Below are 19,188 nucleotides of genomic sequence, written 5' to 3'. Positions count from 1 at the left end.
CGCTACTCTTTTCTTAAAATTATCTGTCTCAAACTCCTTGCTGTGCTGGAGACAGATCTTAACACTAGTGTTTGTATTTCCAAACTTTTCTACCTTCTTATATTCAATTTTTTTAAGTTGCAAAGTAAAAAGTTTCTAAAGAGGATTATTGAATTATGCTCTTATACACTAATTCCTTAGGATGGCCAGGTATAGTCACTGGACTTAGAATGAGCAAATTAATTTCATGTACTTATATTTGAAGTAGAACAAGATAATCAAAAGTGAATTGGCATGAAAATACTTAAATAAGTAAATACCACTAGGCCTGTGGAATTATTTTCACTCCATTTTAAAAAACAAATATATTAGTATTACAATTTCATTGTTTTCTCTTTTACTGGCTTCTCACTAGTATAATACATACAAAATAATCATTTTTTGTGGCTATGTATTTGATGTCATGTAAGTATCATATTAGGATGAAAAAACAATATACATAAACACACACATACACACACATAGGTGTATACATACACATACACACACACACACTGTATGTGTGTGCATATATATGGCCTAGTCTCATATGTCAATCTTCAGACCATACTTTAAAGGGAGTGTTCTTTTTCCTTCATTAGGAAAAGAATAAGTAGGGATGCCTGAGTGGCTCAGTCGGTTAAGCGGCCGACTTCAGCTCAATTCATGATCTCTCCGTCCATGAGTTCGAGCCCCGCCTCAGGCTCTGTGCTGACAGCTCAGAGCCTGGAGCCTGTTTCAGATTCTGTGTCTCCCTCTCTCTGATCCTCCCCTGTTCATGCTCTGTCTCTCCCTGTCTCAAAAATAAATAAAACGTTTGGGGCGCCTGGGTGGCTTGGTCGGTTGAGTGTCCGACTTCGGCTCAGGTCATGATCTCACAGTCCGTGAGTTCGAGCCCCGCGTCGGGCTCTGTGCTGACAGCTCAGAGCCTGGAGCCTGTTTCAGATTCTGTGTCTCTGTCTCTCTGTGACCCTCCCCCGTTCATGCTCTGTCTCTCTCTGTCTCAAAAATAAATAAAAACGTTTAAAAAAATAAAAAAAAAATTTTTTTTTTAAATAAAAAAAATAAATAAATAAATAAAACGTTTAAAAAAAAAAGAAAAGAAAAAGAACAAGTAATAAGGGCCTGATTTTGAATAGGAAAGGTGCCCTAAGTGAATTTATTGGCTTTGTAACTCAATCTTCAGAATGAGTAAAAACCATTTCTGGAGATCAGAAAAACAAAATTAGATAGCTTTTCATGCAAGCCTGAAGGACTGTTTTGTTTTTGGGTGCCATACTTTGTTTTCTAAAGAGGATGGATGTTTGTTACATTTGGGGAGTTATCAAGATTTCCTTTAATGCTCCAGAGTGTGCAAGTTAATGATTTTAGCCTATAATTTTTTATATCATTTTAAAGAAGAAAAACTGTTGGACAATTTGGATATCAGATGGTTTATTTCCAAAATCATATTATGGTCTTAAAATTGTTCTGTGTAAATGTTTTGTGTAGTTTGCATGTGCCAGTTCTATTTATTCTAAATCACTGTTGATTTTTTTTATTCCGTTCAAGAAAATATCCAATTAAAGTCAATGGAATATACATGCTGTAAAATTCCTGAGTAGTTATGGGGAATTTGGGCAGGTAGATGTTTACCCTCACTTTAAATTATAAGTGACGGGGTGCCTGGGTGACGCAGTCGGTTAAGCGTCCGACTTCAGCCAGGTCACGATCTCGCGGTCCGTGAGTTCGAGCCCCGCGTCGGGCTCTGGGCTGATGGCTCGGAGCCTGGAGCCTGTTTCCGATTCTGTGTCTCCCTCTCTCTCTGCCCCTCCCCCGTTCATGCTCTGTCTCTCTCTGTCCCAAAAATAAATAAAAAACGTTGAAAAAAAAAATTAAATTATAAGTGACTTGCTTTATTTTATATTCAGTTGAATACTACTTAATGAAAGTATGTAAATGGAAGTCTCTATTCCTTTCATATGCACAATATTCCAAAATAACTTGTGGAAAAGAAAGTACTAGAAATTAGGTTTAAATTTTTTTTTTATGTTTATTTATTTTTGAGAGACAAAGTGTGAACAGGGGAGGGGTAGAGACAGCGGGAGACCCAGAATCTGAAGCAGGCTCCATGCTCTGAGCTGTCAGCACAGAACCTGTGGGGCTAGGACTCACAAACTGGGAGATCATGACCTGACCCAAAGTCGGACACTTAACTGACTCAGCCACTCAGGTGCCCCTGGGTTTTATGATATAGACAAGTTACTGTTACTTTTTACAACAGTATTTTTTTTACTGGTACTTTGGTAGCTTGTGCAGAGATATGTATGAATCCAGTTGACTCTGAAATAGATGGGAATAAGTATATATTGTTTCTTTTCTGAGTGTCTAATCAGAATTTAACTTCTCTTCTATGCTATGCTAACATGATATACCGAATTCATGCTACAGTTGTGGGATTTCACATGAGAAAATAAACTCAATAAGATATATTGCCTAGTAACTAATTATTAAGTATGTCTGATAAGAACATAAAAACTGTTTAGCCTATGTTTAAAACCCTTTGGTGATGGAGATTATTTCTGCACCGGTTTACCATATGAGTTCATCATTCTGAGATTATCCATACTTGTCCCCAACAAAGAGCTGTTTTTTTGTAAGTAGCTGTTATTTTGTAAGCAGCTGTATGTAGAATATATGTTTCTTCCACTCAAAGGTCAGGATTCAAAACTAGTTATTAGCCTAGATTTAATCGCTGTGCTGACTACTTTTTCCCAAGAGAATTCCTATTTCAGCCAATCTCTTGGTCTTCATCTTCCACTTTTTACATTTGCCATATTGCTCTACTACAGTATGTAACAGAAAGATGACAATCTATTTGTGGTTTTTGTGAATTGATTATAGGAGCAAATGAGAAATATGTATTGATCCCATCACAAACTTCTTCCAGCTCCAGATTATGCTTTACTTCTTTTTTTAAATTTTTTTTAATGTTTATTTATTTTTGAGAGAGAGAGAGAGGCAGAGCGTGAGCAGGGGAGGGGCAGAGAGAGAGGGAGACACAGAATCTGAAGCAGGCTCCAGGCTCTGAGCTGTCAGCACAGAGCCCGACACGGGGCTCGAACTCACAAACCGTGAGACCAGGACTTGAGCCAAAGTCCGATGCTTAATCAACTGAGCCACCCAGGTGCCCCAATTATGCTTTACTTCTTAATGAGCTGTCTCCAATTAGAGGACACTCCATAGATCAGGTAGTATCTCTGAGGAAGGCAGATGTTCCTTGTGACATTTAATTTGCAAACTATCAAAGTTGTTGATAGTAAGAAACTGAACCATTCAGAAAAAAAATTCAGTCAGTAAAAGAGAAGTGAAGACGGCACTTATTTATCAAAAAAGAAAACAAAATACCTAGGTATAACTAACCTTAAAAAGAAATGTCAAAAAACACATGCAGAGAAATGAAGAACACACCTAAAAGACATAGAAGTAAACTAGGAGAAGTGAATACTGGAAGAAAGTATCCATTTTCTTGGCTAGGAACACTCAAATATCATAAAGGTATCATTTATTCTTAATTTATGAATTTAATGCAGTCTTATATGCATACAATCTCTCTCTCTCTCTCTCTCTCTCTCTCTCTCTCTCTCTTTTGGCATTTGGTTCTCTTTTTTAAAACTGGTGCTTTAGGGGCACCTGGTGGCTCAGTCAGTTAAGCGTTTGACTCTGGCTTAGGTCATGATCTCGCAGTTTGTGGGTTTGAGCCCCACGTCAGGCTCTGTGCTGACAGCTCAGAGCGTGGAGCCTGCTTGGAATTTTGTGTCTCCTTCTCTTTCTGTCCCTCCCCCACTTGAGCTTTGTCTCTTTCTCTCTCATACTTTTAAAAATAAACATTAATAATTTTTTTTGAAAAACTAGTGCTCTATATAACTGATTGGAAAAATCATTTGGAAGAATGAAAAAGCCAGAATATCCAGCAAAATCCTGTAAAAGAAGAAAAAGAAGAGCATGAGAAAAGGTGGTTCTAAACCTTTGTAATATATATATATATATATATATATATATATATATATTTTTTTTTTTTTTTTTTTTTTTTTTTTTTTTTACTAGACAGCCCAGTGGAACAGAATAGAAAATTCAGGAAAGATCCAGAAGTTTGAAAAAGTTTAGTCTACAGTAATGCTGACATTAAATCAGTGGAATGGGTAGACTTTTTAATAACTGTGCTTGGATAACTGGATATCTATATGGAAAAAGATAAAAAGATCCATTTCTGACACTATCTACCAGATTACTTTTAAAATGGATCAGAGATTTCAATGTTAAACATGAGATTATGGAAATACTAGAAAAAACCTGGGCAAATGCCTCTATAGTCTGACAGTAAGCAAAAGTTACCTAATACTAACTAAAATGCAGAAGCATTAAGGAATCAAGTGATGGATAAATTTGGTTGCACAGAAATTTTTGTAAATGGCTGAAAACCCCCACCGTAAGCAAATTGCTGACTGGGAAAAAAAATTTGCAAGTCTTATGATAGACAAGAGGTGTTATCCCTGATAGATAAACAATTATTAAGAAGTCCAAATGTGTGCGAATGTCTGTGAATCTGGGAACTATGAAGAAACAAGCCTTTCATACATGGCTTATGGAATGCAACATGTTACGACTCCTTTGAAGGTGACTTTGAATCTAGTTGATTTTCATAAGCATTTATTTTTAACAACTCCTCAGTCCTACTTCTAGCAATCTATGTCAAAGATACAGTGGCAACAATACAAAAAGCCCAATCCATAGCACTACTTATCACAGCATTACTTTTTTTGGGGGGTGGGTAGGGAGGGCAGGGGCAAAGGGACGGGGGAAGAAGGAGAATCTGAAGCAGGCTCCATGGACAGCATGCAGGAGACAAAAGCTTAAGCGACTGAGCTGCTAGTATTACTTTTAATAGCAAAAGACTGGAAATAATGCTATGCCCATTAGGAGGGAGCTAGTTGAAGAAAGGGTGGCGCATTCAGAATGCAGGAATATGCAGCACGGAAGAGAAGTGTCCTTTTCACTGTCTGGTGTATGGGCTGGAATGACTTGAAGACTAATCGCCTACAAGGAATCTCCACGTGACCCTGTTTCCTCACAGCCTGGCAGCCTCAGGGCTCCAAGCAGGTGTCCTAGGGAATTGTGCAGAAGCTGCATTGCCTTCTAATCTCCAAGGGGACACAGCATCACCTCCCTGCATGGGGTTGGTTACAAGCTAGTCACAAGCTTGTCTACGTTCATAGAGTGGGACTGTGCCTCCTCCACAGCCCCCCATGTCTCCTACTTCTCACTGGGTAAATGTTAAATATTTCTTTTTTAACGTTTTTTTTTTTTTTTTTTAAAGAAAGAGAGACAGAGACAGAACATGAGCATGGGAGGGGCAGAGAGAGAGGGAGGCACAAGATATGAAGCAGGCTCCAGGCTCTGAGCTGTCAGCACAGAGCCCGACGCGGGGCTCAAACCCACAAACAGTGAGATCATGACCTGATCTGATGTCAGACGCCCAACCGACTGAGCCACCCAGGTGGCCCAAACCAAAGGGAAGTGTTAAATATTTTGAGATGTTTCCAGAACCACATGCTGTTGACTCTTTATGAAATAATCTTGCCCCTTTCTCTCACACATGTATACACAGAACCCAATCTGATCAAGGCTGTAGATCTAATTACTGACTTATAGTAAATGCAGAGGAATAATTTCAATCGGCAGAATTCAGACAGTGGGAACTTTACAGGACAAAAGATCTGCTTTCTTCAACAACAACAAAAAGTATATGGAGAGTAAACTAGCTGGAGGGAGAAACTATAGATTAAAAGGCACTGAAGGGGCCCATCTGTCAGTGTAATGAGTGAAATTGCATTGCATGACCCTGATTCAAATGAACAAACATGGAAAAAAAAAAAGGGAAATGTGAACACTGACTGCCTGATAGTATTTGAATATGCTATTAAAATTATTAATTTTTTAGATATGATAAGGGTTATAACAGTTATCTTTAAAAGACAAAGATAATTTTATTTTCAAATAACTAAATCCTAAATTTCATTTAACATATGTTACCTCTTTTTTTCCTCTTAGAAAATTTAGTTTGAATATTCTTTTGGCTAAAATGTTAACTTGTTGGCTGAAATGTTTGCCCTATGGCTTTCTTCATTCTTCAAATGAATACTGGTTGCTTAAATCCCAGTGTAATCTTTGTAAAAATCTTCTAATGATATAGGGCTACATATTTAAATTAATTCCCAGAGATACTGTCATTCTAAATTTAATTGTGCGGTAAGAAATAAAGGTGTTATTTTTAGTGTGTTTTTCCCATTGCATAAGCATCTGTCTTGGTAATCTAAATAGTTTCTTAATTCTGTAGTTTAAGGTTTTATCAATAATCCTTTTGTGGGTTGAATCTAAATTAAGATGCTATTGCCCAAACAATTTTCTTTGGTTTTCTCTTATTTTAAAAGAAAACAGAGGGACGCCTGGGTGGCTCAGTTGGGTAAGCATCTGACTTTTGATTTCGGCTCAGGTCATGATCCCATGGTTCGTGAGATGGAGTCCTGTGTGGGGCTCTGCTGGGCATGGAGCCTGCTTGGGATTTTCTCTCTCTCTCTCTCTCTTTTCACCCTCCTTCCTCCCCAACACCTCCCCTGTTCATGCTCTCTAGTGTGCTCTCTCTCAAAAAAAAAGAAAGAAAAAGGAAAAAATAAGAAAATAGGGTGTAGCTGTGACTATAAAAGAGTAGGATGAGGGATCTTTATGCAGGACCTGTCCTGTGTGTTGACTATGTTGGTGTTGAATGTTTACACAGATCTGCACATATGCTAAAATGATAAAATTGCATGGAATTAAATATACCACATACTCACCCATAACGCATGCACACACACAGACGAGTATAGGTAAAAACTGGTGAAATCTGGATAAAGTCCGTGGGCTTTATCCCAAGGTCAGCTTCCTGGTAGCGATAGTGAATGTTCGTTTTGCCAAATGGTACTGTTGGAGGAAACTGGGCAAAGAGTATAAGACATCACTCTCTATAATTTCTTACAGCTGCATGTGAGCCTATAATTATCTCACAATAAAAAGCTGAAAAGTAGATTACATTGACTTTACTATTTTTGAATGGGAAATTACTGTTATAAGAAAATCAGACATCAAATCTAGTTAGAATAGTAAACACAGTTTTTTTCTGATTTCCTAGTTTATAGCTTTTGATTTTTTTTTAGCTTTTGATTTTTAAAATTTTAATTAGAATAGGACCTGAATAAAGTCTTAAAAACTGATATTGCTCAGCAAAAACATTTTTAAATATGCCATGACAAACACAGAGTCCTCTGGAAATCTTCAGTAACTGAAGGCATGCTAATGGTTGGGATGCTACAGAGAATGCGGTCTCTTGGTAGATGCTGGGGAACTTGCGCACACAACTTAATTTAGACTTAGAGACAGCCACAGTTTTGAGAACCAGGAGGGTCCCTTTATACCTTCTTGTTTATAACTATCTTTATTACAAATGAAAGACTGAACCCAGAAAGGTTAAGAGACTTTTCCAAGGTTCTACACTAGAATGTGTTTTAACACATTAAATGTGTTTAAACACACTAAAATGTGTTTTAACACATTAGTGATTGATTTTGCTTACCTTTTTATCTCTGGCCATCTTTTTCTTGCTTCATGTGTCAATCCATACATTTTTACTCTCTAATAACTTTTCCTTTAGTTCTGTTCATCTAAGTTACCATAAGCATAGTAGAGACAAATGAACAAACAAATGATCATTTGAGTGTACATTTTTTGAGTGTACATTTTTAAGTGGTGACATTTATGTGATTAAAAACCCCTGTTGTGTGTAGATATTTTGTTAGTGGTTTGCCTTATGTATTTGTATTCCTATACCTCTCTGAGACTTTTTTTTTGCTTGATTTAAAAGAAATACCTCTTAATATGGTGTGGAAAATAAGGGGCAGTGGGGTTGCTGCAGGGTATCCAGGCAACCTATGCAAATGCATGAGCCCTATGCAAATGTGTGAGCCCTATGGAAATACATGAGCTCTATGCAAATGAATGACTATAGGATGCAGTTAAGAACATGGGCCCTGAAGTCTCACTGCCTAGGTTCTACCACACTGTGACCTTGGGAAACTTTCCCAACCTCTCTGTTCCTTAGTTGCCTCATTTGTTAAGTTGCATTGATAATACTGTCCAGCTGGTAGGATTGTTGTATCAAATGTGCTGATACATGAAAAATTGATTCAAACAGCAGCTAGGAAGTATTGAGTAAATGTTAGCTGCTATATTTAAATGCCGCTCATAGTTTTGATTTTACTCTTATTAGACATCAGTTAGTCCTGGAGCTGCACTGGGGAATGTGGGAAAGGCGACAATAAGAATATGGTCAGGAGTATGTATATGATGAAGAATCAATAAATCACCTTTGAGCACCTGTAATGTCAAGGGCAAATGGATGTATGAGAAAAAAGGTGGGTTCTTTAATTTGGTCCATAATCTGGTTTTCCTCTTGAATCTTATACCTTTGGTTAATCAACCATTTACCAAGTATTTGTTGAGTGCCTCCTTGTAATGCTGGTTGTTGTTGGCTTGGAACTAGAGATACGGCAGTGAATAAAATACACAGAAATCCCCACAGCTGTATTGGTTACATTTTACTGGCAGGAGACAGGCAATAGACAAAAACAAATTAAGTAAATTATGGAGTACGTTAGATGGTAATAATTGCCATGGGAAAAGGCATACAAAAGAGGCTTAGAGGGCTAACGGATGCTAGTAAAGGAAAAGTGTAATTTTAAGTAAGATCATCAGGGTAGGCTTCATTGAGAAAGTGCTGTTGGAACAAACAATGAAAGAAAATGTACGTGCATATGGGAGAAGAGCATCCAGGCAGAGGGAGGCATTAGTGCAAAGGCCCTGAGGCAGCAGTATGTTCAGCTTATTTGAGGAGCTGCAAAGAAGCCAGCGTGATAAGAGTAGAGTGGGCAAAGGGGAGTGTGAGTGTAGTTGGGAAGTTTGAGAAAAAGAGGGGAGTCAAAGATGATATTGAAGATTTTAGCCTGAACAGCTGAAACATCGGACTCTCCAAGTCTGAGGTGGGAAGGCCCATGGTGGAGCAGGAAGAAAATTAGTGGGAAAGAGTGAACTAAATGGCAGATAGGGTTTAAAATTTAAAATAGTCCTTTTCAGTCTGTCTTAGGCCAGGAAAGCTAAGTCTCTCAGATCACCTCTTCAGCATCAGGGAGAGGTCAACTTACGTATCTTTGAGGCAGAAGAGAAGCCTGCCTCCCCTGGCTCCTCTGTCCCTGAGTGAAGTTCTTCATCCATTTGGTTGGTGCTTCCCTGCTGGCGTTTATTTGATGGCTGGAGTCTGTAGCTGGTGTAACTTGTCATCTGCTGCATTTCATCTCGGGCAGCGTTTCCTGTAGCACTGGCCAACCTGACCTCCCGTCCCCTCCTGCTGCTGCCCTCAGTTCCTCTGAGACCTGGATATGTGTCCACTTTGATTCCACGGAACCATCTGCTTTGTAGCCTCCCTTCATTATGGCAGCCTCTCAGAGGTAGGTGCCCCCACCAGACTGTCAGAGGCTTCTGCTTTCTTCTCGACAATGCAAGAGCCAAAGGCTAATCGGCAGATTAAACCTTGGGTCCCCCTGCTACCTGACAGTGCTCTCCTGCCAAGGCGCTGTGTCTTTGCTGTCTAGGGCAGCCTGAGAGGCAGTCACTTTTCAGAGTCTTGAACAGGAACCAAGAATCGAGAGCCCTGTGCTCCCCTCAGTTTTACCCTTGCTAATCTAATGAGCTGCTGCTTCTCTAGACAGAGAACCGAGAAGGGAAAATCAGTTCATATGTGAGACAGTCTTGTTTGTTTTCCTCTCTCTTCCCTGCCCTCTTTTAAGCCATAAAAGGAACCGACTCTCCAGTTTATCATGTCCTGTTACTTTTGGATCTCCGTTATTTTAAAGCTATATGGTCAGCTCAATGAGCTTGTCCCTTGGTTTGCTAAAATGGGAGACAGTATTTTCTTTCAAATTGATATCTAGCTCCAGAAATCCTATTTTGCATGAAAGAAGATGAACATTACATTGTTCTTTCTCCTTGTATTTTTTGTTTTATTTTGAGAGAGAGAGAGAGAATGAACATGCCAGGGAGGGGCAGAGAGAGAGGGAGAGAGAGAGAATCCCATGCAGGCTCCCCACCATCAGCACAGAGGCCGATGTGGGGCTCAAACCCATGAACTAGGAGATCATGACCTGACACCAAGAATCAGAAGCTTAACTGACCCAGTTACCCAGGTGCCCTGTTCTTTCTCTTTGAATCCCTGAAGTCCCTAAGTCCTAAATTACTAAGTCAAAGCAAAACCCTTAGTTACTAATTGTAACCTCCACTCAGATAGATGCTTTGGACTGACCAGGACAAAGCCCATATTCCTCAGAAAGACAAGTTAAAAACTAATAATTTTAAACATCTATAGCTAGAATACCTATGGTCTCTAATATATATACATTTTTCCTTTTTGTAAACGCAAGTACACAAGTCCTATGAAATAGCTTTGCTTATTTTAGATGACATAATAATGATATTTCCCAAAATGAAGTGTGTCTGATTTTCATCTTTTGCCATACTCACTCTTTGTTCAGTGAATCTTCTTATGATCTTCCCTGAACTCTTGTTTAATAAAATAAAACAAAGCACATTCGAAATCTGATTTAGCATATCTTCACATTTTGAGGTAAGCAGATAGAACAGATGTTAGAGCATAACTTCCTCTGTATTTCTATTTAAAAATGTTAGCCTGTTTTCTATTCAGCATTTTCCAAGTTAGCATGAGTTATTAAAAACAAAATGCAAGCACAGACAAAAAAGAAAATGGCTGTGCCTTCTTATTTTAAGAATAAAATCAATTAAATAAGGTTTTTCAAATGTGATCTTAATAGTAATAAGTTTAGAGAGGGAAAAATAGATAATTTAGATAGTATTTCATTAAAAATTCCTAATCTCAGATGTTTCAAAAGATGTGTTTGAAGACATTCAGTTGAATGACGGTTAGATACATTTTGGGAGATATAATTATGGCATGAAAATAGAAAATCCATTACCTACTCTTTAGTACCTCTAAATTATTTTTATTGTATAAGGAGGCCTACCATTATACTTCTAGTTCATCAGTAAGATCTTTTATAGTAAAGCTAAAATAAGGGAAGGAAGTCTTGTATCCCTGAAAAGTCAAATTGATGTATAGAGTTCCTTACTTTTGATGTTTGGAAAACTTTTTTATTTATTAAATTTCAGATATTGGCATTTGGTAATTTGATATGACCTAAATATACATAAGCAGCTAGTATCAAGAAGTTATGTCTTAGGTTTAATCCAGATAATATGCACAGTCTTCTGACAGGATTCCGCTTGAAAAGCAGCCTTCTTTCTCTGCCCCGAATCAATATCTCCCACCTCAGTTATTTTCTCTCTTTTCTGTGTTTTGCACCCATTTTCTGTAATGTTTGCTTTCCTTCAGTATATTAATGTGTTTAAGTCTGCTCTGTCAAAAAAAACAACCCTCTCTGAATTTTATGCCTCATCTAGGTACAACTTAATTTTATTCTCATTCGAAGGCCTGTGAGGAACCATGTCGCTCATTACGTTTTGCAGCTCCTCCATTCTTTCATCGAACTACTGAAATCTGATTTCTCATCTTACTTCACTGAGGTCAGGGCTGATACCCTAACGGTGAAATCCAAAGGCCCCTTTTCAGGGGACTTGTCATTTCATCTCTGTGTAGCACTTGACATTGATGGCCACTCTCTTCTCAGTGAACGCTTGCCACCACTCTTCTCTGCTTGCTGAGTGCGTTTCTGAGCATGTTCCAAGCTCCTCTAGCAGCTCCTTTTACTCTATTCATTCCTTAAATTTTGGTGTTTCCTAAATATGGATTCTAGACCCTCTTATCTTTTCATACCTCATGTGCTCTTGGGAAGATGTAGTCTCCTGTCATGATTTAAACATCCAAATGCTCATGACTTCTAGCCAGCCTCTTCCTCAGTTTTCCAACTTGGGTATCTTACAGCCTTTCAAATACATATTTGCTTGGATCTCCTACAAGTAGCTCACATGCATTGTATCTGAATATTCATCAACCATGTTCTTTCATGTACAATTTGTCTTCCTTTATTCCCTGTCTACCCACTCAACCAATGTAGAACCCTCCAGGTCTTTTCAATATCCTGCAACACCCCTCATATCCCAATAACCAAGCTGTCACTAAGTGGTCCTCATTTACCTTTCTCATAGTTTGAAAATCAATACACCACACCCCCCTCCACCACCACTTTCTGTTGTTGTTTTTTCCCAGTGACTATTGTACTGTGATTCAGACTTTCCACATTCTGTTCATGGAACATCCCCTATCTCTTAAGTCTTTCCACCATCCAGTCTATTCTCTATAATACCAGAGTGTTTCATCCACAAAGAAATCTGGAGATGTTTACCTTTGTTTAATCCTTTCCACAGTATTTTGTTATATAAGGGATACACTATATGAACCTTAAAGTTTTTCATGGACCCTTTAAATCTATTAATACTCTTACTCTCCCAGGCACTTTGCCCTCCAGCAACACCATTTGACATTATTTGAGCACATTCCACCATTTCATATCTTGGCCCTTCGGATATGCTTTTTTTTTTTTTTTTTTTTTTTTCCTGTTTCAAATTCCATCTTCAACTGCTGGTGAACTAATTCTTTCTCAAAGCTCAACGCATGTGTCACCTGCTCTCTGCAACATCGTCTGCCCTTTTTCCAACTTCTGTCAAGACCAGTGAAGACAATTCTGACCAATGATTCCCAAACCCTATTTTCTCCCGCATGAGGTCATGTATTTGTGTGCTTTCCACTTTGTCTGTCTTGCACTTTACATTTCCCACGATAGGCAGTCTCTTTCTCGGAGGCACAGAGGTAACCCCTGCAACAAATTTTCTTCTCCTCTTTCTTTTCCAAGGTTTGCCTCCAGAAGCATATCTACTCCCTTTCCTTTTTATTGTCCCATTCGTAAACTGCAAATAATATGATTAGCTTAATAGTTTAAAAAACAAAATATCCTTAGTTGTGATTAATGTATAGAAACCATGCAAATGAAGAGTTCTGTCTTAGAGAAAAAGTTAAAGTCTTGAATTGAAGTCATGTATCAGAGTCTAAAGCATTTGTGGGAGGAAACAGAAATCTCTGCTACTTCCCTCCTCATCCTCAAACATCCTTTGTGAAACACTAACATCTAAGGTAAATTGAAAATGATTTCTTATTCAATTGCAGTATTTTCCTTTTCTTATTTTTTCAAATGCATATTTTGGCAATGCGAACCCAATATTTTAAACAAATTCCTACTTTATGCATTGTGATCTGTCCTAGGGACAACACCATTTTTAAATGGGAAATTATGGTCTAAATTTCAAACAACTGACTTATTGATATAGTTAAACATATTCATAAGTATGGAGCTGCCTTTTTGTAATATTTTTGATTTTTAGATATCATAACTTAGCAATGGGCTCTTTCTCTCTCTCTCTCTTTCTCTCTCTCTCTCTCTTTTTAAATCAACAAGTATGGCCTCTAATTCTTGTCTTGTAGAGCACCTTTAAAACACTTGATGATTTTTTTCCCCCAAACAAAAATAATGATACCAGCTGATTCTTAATGATCAAAAATAAACTCCCTGAAGAAAAAATTGGATTTCAATTAAGTTTTGAAAGAGTACTTTATGTCTTGTTAAGGGCTAAAGTGAATTGTGAATAAACCCTAAGATCAACACTATTGCTTCTGACCTAGAACATAACTGTTTATAACTTGTATTTTCTGAGAACTGCATAAATGACATGTAGATGTAGGTTCCTTTCTATTATGGACCTAAAATGAAATATTAGCATTGAATGGAAATTCTGTCTTTATTACAGGGGACTTGATAGTAAGTTGAACTGGTAAATAGGCTTTAGATTTGATCTAGAATATAAATATCTTGAGCTGTTGCTGTGCAGACTTTAAGCAATCTGGGGTAGGCTGCTGCTGCTGCCTAAACCATTGATACCTCCAGAGTTAGCACAGACCTTTTTGCTGCTCCTGGTATGGTCCATGGACCAGCATCATTTACATTACCTGAGATTTTGTTAGCAATGTAGGATCTCATTCCCCATCCTAGATCTTCTAAATTCAAATCTGCATTTTAAGATATCCACATTATTAAAATACACATTAAGCTAAGGGAAGCACTGCCTTAGACTGGTGGAATATTATGTTCCCTCACTGGAGAAAGATGGAAAGCCTTCTTATGCAAAGAGACCAGACTTCTGTCTCTACTCTTTAGCTCACTCCACCACCTCTCACAGGTCCTGTATTGCTCCTTTGCATTTCATAACAGGCTTATGCCTCCTCCTTGCTGGATTCTACACCTTGACCTTTGCTGATAACTAGTTAGAGTTTTTCCATTTCAGTGAACTGTCAAACCCCCAAGTCCAGTTTTTACCTTTCCAAAAATCCCTCAATGTGGGTGATCAGTTAGAAGAATTCATCTTTTGGGGATCCCTTTGCACCCACTCTATGCCCCAGAGTCGATGGTACTTATTGTGTGTTTCACATTTTAATTACCTTTAATCTTGTCAAGATTTCTGTATATTTTTTGATTGCTCTCCTTGATTCGGTACAGTTACAAAACCTTATTAAATATTTCTGGGGGTGCCTGGGTGACTCGGTCAGTTGAGTGTCCCATTCTGGATTTTGGCTGAGGTCATGATCTCACAGTTTGTGAGGGATTCTTTCCCCCTCTCTCTCTGCCCCTCCCCAGCTCGTGCACACGTGCTCTTTCTCAAAATAAATAAACATTTAAAAAAATATTACTGAATGTGGAATATTTTAAAATCATACTATCTTGGCAATAAATGTAAGGTATTAAATTTTTCATTTACTTAGAATTATCATGTCCTGATTTTTAATGTTCTTGGAACTTAGTTTGAGCGGTGGTCACCTACAAAACTGCAGTTTCATTTCAGTGCTAGAGGTACGCAGTTAGTCCTTTATTGGTGAAGATTTAGTGACCAGCTTATCTTTTTTTCTTTTTTTTGGGGGGGTGGGATAATATTTTTTAAGTTGGAATTGTATAAATCTAAAAAGGTCTGGATTGTTTGTGAGAGAATTAAACAGTTTGCTCTCCTCTGTTCCTGCCAGGCAGTCAGCCCCAGTCATCTGTTCAGTTGCGGAGGCCTGTGGATAAGCTGAGGGTGTTCTGGGTCCTTTTGTCACTTTGGACATGGTTATTCCTCCCCTGAGAATCTGACCCCAGAGAAGATTGTGGTTAAATGGCGATTTGGGATTGCTTATGACATTGTCTTCTTTCCCGGCACCTGCATGACTGCTGTTATTTATTACTAACCGGAAAGCATTGACACCACTGCTTAAAATCATTTGCCTTTGTCAGCTTGTAGTAAGTTTTGAAGTAAATTTTGCCCATTTAAAGAAGAAAAAAAAATTCTTAAGGTATTGGGGAAGGCCAGGAGTTTAAGATGAGTTTGTATCTATATTTGTTGCTCTGTGGATTTTACTACAAAATTTCTGTGTTAATGGTTTCAAAATGAGATGATAATACATGTACTTATAGGTCACAATACATGTTCTAGTTGAACATACAAAAGTTGTGGCATTATTTATTACTTTACTGTTAGAGTAGATTTGTGTTGTAATGGAGAAATAGGAAAACCATTACAAGACTGTCATTTTTTCACATTAAGAATACCATAATGTGAAATAATATATTGCACATGTATTAAAAATGTCTGTTTTAAAATTCTGTGGCAAATATTTAAACTAAATATGTATTCCTAACATTAGCTATTTATTTTTAATGAATAAAAAAATGCAAGAAAAAAATGTCTGACCCACTAAATCATCATATTTCACATCTTTCACTTAATAACAATGCAGTATTTCAGGATACTATATATGAAATTATTTTGAGTTTCTTTTTCTTTTTTGGGGGGGGAGAGAGAGAGAGAGAGGCACCACAAGTGGGGGAAGGGCAGAGAGGGTGAGAGAGAGACAGACTCTGAAGCAGGCTCCATTCTCTGAGCTGTCAGCACAGAGCCCAACATGGGTCTCAAACCCACGAACTCTGAGATCATGGCCTGAGCTGAAGTAGGACACTTAACCAATGAGCCACTCAGGTACCCCTGTTTTGAGTTTCAAAGTAGATCATGGTAAAGAGACCTCAGGATAGTAAAGGGTTGCAGGAAAGTCACAAATGGGTAGTTATTTAGTAAGGTATTAAGTATGATATTGATAGTTAGGTTTTGGAATTGCACCGTGTTGAAATTGCACACACGTAAAAAGGCATATGTATTTTTCTGATACCCAGGTTTATGTCATGATTTAGAGCTTTTTTTGTTACACTTACTTTTAAATATCTTAGACAAAGTGTGTTTGCAATGATTTTTATCTATACCTGGGCCAACTAATCTGAGAAATTTAATTTCCTGAAGATTGAAGCTACTTAGCATCCAGCTCTCTTCCTGAGTAACTTAAGTGAAAATGTATGTCTGCCAGACTGTGCTTTCTATCAATCATAAATATAAAACACTATAAAACAGTGAACCTAATTTGCTGATGCAATAGCAAGTGGAGCGGGTTAGAACAGAATGGATGGTTGATATTTTCAAGATCACTCTGTCTTGTACTCAGTAACATAGTCTGGTTTTGTTACTTCGGTATGTTTGTTCCTCTTGTCCTTTTCCTCATGTTACTATATGATTTTTTTAAAAAGGGATATAGTTTAGGCAGTTACCAAAATCAAACTATAATCATTCGACTCTATGATTATATAAATTTTAATTTGTGAATACATCAGAACGCTTTCACTTTAAAATATTTTAAGATATTATCCATATTAGAAAAGAACTTCCTTGGCCTGTAATATAAGAAGTCTGTTATGTTATATATAAAGTTTATATAAGTATATGTGTATATGTATATAAATGCACACACAACCCCCCCATAGTGCTCTAATATTGTTTAAGCTTCTCAAAACTAAAAGTCTTTAATGTATGTATTCTAAGAATCTAACATATATTCAGCATGTTTTTGAGCAATTGAGTTATTAAGTAAGTTAGTAGTCTCCATGTCCAGCATGGGACTCAAACTCAGGACCCTGAGTTCAAGAGTAACATGCTCTACCTCCTGAGCCAGCCAGGCGCCCCAAGCAATTGTGTTATTTAAATATAGTTGCATCTTCTATGTAGATGATTGGAACTTGGGGATAATGCTTAAATATGTAGCAGTTCAGGTAACCTAGAAATCTCGCCACTGTTCTTGCCGTCTTTAATTCCAGCTCTGTCCTCTCCTATTTAACATCACTATAAATTCACCTGCTCATTTGCTTTCAGTGATGCCTCCAAATTGTACCTTAATGTAGTTTGGTCTCCTCCTACTTAGACTGTGAACAGGTTGAGGGTAAGAAGCATTTCTTACCCATCATTGTATCTCTGGTGCTTGGCGTATTGTGAGGTTTCATAGCAATTTCTTGATGAATGTTTTGGAATAATTATGTATGCTGAGAAAATTTCTGCTTTATGATTCTTTTCTCTTTAACTCTTGGTCTTTTTTGTTGCATCCATCTAATGTCTGCACTCAAAAGGGTTTGATATAATTCAACCTTGATGGTGAGGAAACATACAGATTTAATTATAATAAGATAACATGTTTTAGAGTTTTAATAAATTTACTAAAGCTATCTGATTTAGTTACTCCGAAGCTTTATAAAGCAAAGTCTCCTCTCATGTATGTATTTATTTATTTATTTTACAGAAATAGAGACAGAATGGTCATTTTGTTATTTCTAAACTACCTTTGGGAAATATTTCCAATATTTTAATATTTCCAATATTTCTATTTCCTCTCATCAACTAATAAGAATGGAGGACTCCCATGAGCCTCCTATGCGATGCCTTAATCTGATCTAACAATTGGGGAAAAAAAACAGGAAACAAACATGAAAATTTGTTTAGTGCAAAAACATTAGTTATCTATGTGTAAGAACTTTTGCAAAGAGCTTCTTGCTAAAGCTGATGCCATTTATTCAGAGTGATGAATGTTGATTTCATTTATTTTTATTACATGGATATAGTATAGCCTAGTGAATAATTGAATTTATGCATTCTTTATTATTGTTGGCAAGGCTGTTTTTACAGTCAAGACAAAGTAGCTGACAATTAAGGTCATATGGATTCTGGACCAAATGAAACCAGAGAGCATAAGGATTGGAAGAAATTAAGACCTCGTAAAGGAGTTACTGATCATCTAGAAACATTTTTGTTGTTGTTTTAAGTTAAATTAATGTAATATTTAACACTTATTCTAACCAGCATAGAGTTTAGGGAAGCATGTATTTTGGTAGAGGGTAAAATATTTAATGATGTTAAATTGAAATAGTGGCTCTTTTTATAAAAGAGCTGGTTAGAGGACTAGACATAGGTAATCAGATGGAGACTTAGTCTATAAAAAGTCAAGCCAGAATAAGATAAAGCAATGATCAGAAAGAGGAAGAGGAGGTAAATAAATGCTTGAAGACTTTACTTGGAGGAATAAAAAGTAGTTCTTGTTAATTCCTGGTCTATATATTTTATCTGTCTCAGGGAAAAAAGTCTATTACATACTTATGTTTTTAAAGAATAGGGCACATCATCAGGTGATAGTTAGCATCCAGGGGTCAGATGTTCATTTTCAAGCATGAGTAGAATCTCATTTCTGGGGAGAGTTTACTTGTACCTTTTCAGCTCCAAACTGGTTAACCTCATACATATTTAGAGTTTGATTTTTTTCTTCCTTTTTTCTTTAAGGAATGGAGTTAGAACATTTTACAGTAAGCAATGTAAAAGTGTTTTTGATATTTTTGATAGATAATATTTTATGTGAAAGTAGCATTTGTGTTTATTTTCTTTCACAGCAGGATTACAGATTATCCCCAGTGACTGTATCTAAGAAAAAAGTGATGGAAAGTCTGGGTCTACTATATACATGCTGTTCCATTTCATTTTAATTGAATTGGGGCTCTTAGATCACCTGCGGGAATGTGTGCTTAACTGATGGGCAGTTCTTCATGTCTTCAACTGCTGTGTAATTTTCCCTGG

At 37.2% G+C, this 19,188-nt stretch overlaps 1 protein-coding gene across 7 annotated transcripts in view; it reads left to right on the top strand.

Annotated features, from left to right (window-relative positions):
* The window catches only part of CEP128 (centrosomal protein 128), a 383,316-nt gene that overhangs the window by 197,213 nt on the left and 166,915 nt on the right, over positions 1 to 19,188 (top strand). The gene's annotated exons all lie outside the window — the stretch shown is intronic.

The sequence above is a fragment of the Panthera pardus genome, unplaced genomic scaffold (genome assembly GCF_024362965.1).
Source record: "Panthera pardus isolate Hobbes unplaced genomic scaffold, ASM2436296v1 HiC_scaffold_24, whole genome shotgun sequence".
NCBI classification, from domain to species: domain Eukaryota; kingdom Metazoa; phylum Chordata; class Mammalia; order Carnivora; family Felidae; genus Panthera; species Panthera pardus.
Note: the sequence above shows the minus strand (reverse complement) of the source record. Positions and strands in the feature narration are given on the sequence as shown.